Below are 2,500 nucleotides of genomic sequence, written 5' to 3' on the forward strand. Positions count from 1 at the left end.
AATTCTTCTCTACGAGCTTTAGGTCTTAACAAAATAGATTTTGAAAGAAATTGTTCCCTTCAATTGATATTTTTTTAATGGGTAAATTTTACATATTCTATTATACATTAATTGCCTATTGGACTTTTACGTTTCTACTTTAAAACATTTAGTGAATAGTAGCAGATGATGATAAGCTGATACTGATGATTACCTGGAGGTAAATTGTAATTAACTTTAGCTGATCCTGATGATTACCACGAAGTGATCAGTAATTAACTTACGCTGATGTTGTTATATTTTCATTGTTTTAACGGTTGAATTTAAAGTTATTTTGAATATCTTATGAGTTTTTGTATTGGTTATATACATTTCCAAGATGGTAAAATGAACTACACATAATTTAGATGAACTAGTCCAGGCTCTTTAAACTCTTACTCTCCAGATAATGCACATTTATCAGTGCCAGGCATTAGTCCCTGCAACAATTCTACAGCATCACTGCCAAGTGTTAGTGCTATTGTTCCACCTGAGACTCGATCTGCACCCCTGGTGAGGTTTAAATGTATGAGGAGCTACAGAGTTAGTTTCAGTTGCTCAGTAAACAATAAATAAATTATGCACATTAGATAAATTTCCTAGAAAAGCGTTAACAGTAACTGAGGCAATTCTCGTCCGAGTTCTCAGAGGAGTAGATTTTACATGTTAGAACTGCACGCAGTTCATGTCGTGGGTCTGTAGATTTAGCCATTAACTCTCCGATCGTTAATGACATATCGACCTGGAGTGATTGGAAGCTTGTATTAAGGAAAAAAATCAGAGGAACATAATAATTCCTTTTATCAAACATTTATCCAAATTCAAGTTGGTTTCAGGGGAAACTCTAACTGATATTTTTATGGCTACTGTTACTGTAGTCAACCAAGGGGTGAGAGATAATGCAAACAGTGAATTAACACTAAATCTTTTTACAAGCTTTGTCACATTGGCTTCGAGAGGTACTTGCCTTGCAGGAACACCTCCCTCTATCTAAACTGACGTACGCAGCACAAAGGTGCTGGGACATCAGGATGAGCTCGACACAACTCCATTAAAGCTGATTTGGGAAAGACTAAGCAAAAGGAAAAATATTGTAATTTTCAAGATGCATGACACTCGTGACTGTAGGATGAAGATGATCCGAGACAATCTCGTTGATGTTTAATGATCCAAGAGCTAACAGCCAGGGCATTATGTACGCGATTTTTTTTATTTTACCTCGGTCCGCCGGGAGCCACACGAAAACTACCAGTAACTCTAATTAGTAAAGATGTGCAAAGAAGTCAACCTGTAAGCCAGGTGAAGGTAATGTTGTTATTTAAGGTTACTGAAACAAGTTCGGAACTCATGCTTTTAAAAAACTGAAACGGGCATTAGTCCCTGCAACAATTCTACAGCATCACTGCCAAGTGTTAGTGCTAATGTTCCACAAATTAGCCTTACCTCAGTAAGGTAAGGCTAATGTTCTCTTTAATGTTGGAGTAAAGTACTCATACTATGGAGGTAGTTGGTGAGAATATATAATTTCAAGAGGAAGTTTTATTTGGGGTGGACCTTTTAAGAAGGTTTAGTCGGCCTATCATTTACCTCACAGAAATTATATAGCATTTAATGGTGGCAAACTAGATGTTAAGTATAATGATATCCCCATGGCTGGGATATAGACGACTGTCAGAGCACTATATACCTTTAGGCCCAGGACTTGCAAGCAGGGATTTCCAGTTGTATATCTCAGGTCCTTGTTCCCTTTGGGATTACATATGTTAAAGACTGTAGGGTAATCATATGGTTGGCTGACGACAGATCACATTGTGTTATAGTTCAGTTAGGTATGTCTTGCACAATTGGATCATATCAACAAAGGTCCTTGCCCTAACAAACTCCTGTAACCAGGAAAAAGAAGCTCTGCTACATTTAATGAGCCAGATCCTCACTTTCCTGTGATTAGTGCAGTGCTGAGCTGGCAAGTTGAAGAGGCAGAATTAGAAACAGATGCATTTGATAAGGTATATGGGTTTACACACTTTAGGGACAGGGTCTTTTAGTAAACAAGCTGGATGATATCACAATGTACTCCAATCATTTTAATGCAGATTCACCCCTTTGATGAGTTCCTGGAATTCAGCATGGCATCAGAAATCCATCAGGACTCACATGAGTCTAATCAGATGTTGAGAGATTTCTTTACTGAGCACTATAAAGCACTCTAAATCACCCTAATTTTCACCTGTAGCTTTAGATAAATAGAAGGATGTGGGATTCGTTTGTGCTTTGATTATTGTAACTAGAACAATGTTACGATAGCAGATATATAGCCATGCCACAATTATATCAATCTTACACGTAAACAATGGACCACGGACGCATGTTCATTGCAGTCGCCCATCAAGGAGCCACAGAATCTTCCAAAGACCGCCTATATTAGCAGCTACAGGCTTCTCCACTTTCGAAGGATGTTGTTTGGTTTCGCAACGGATCCTTC

This window comes from Penaeus chinensis, chromosome 5, assembly GCF_019202785.1.
Source record: "Penaeus chinensis breed Huanghai No. 1 chromosome 5, ASM1920278v2, whole genome shotgun sequence".
Lineage (NCBI taxonomy): Eukaryota > Metazoa > Arthropoda > Malacostraca > Decapoda > Penaeidae > Penaeus > Penaeus chinensis.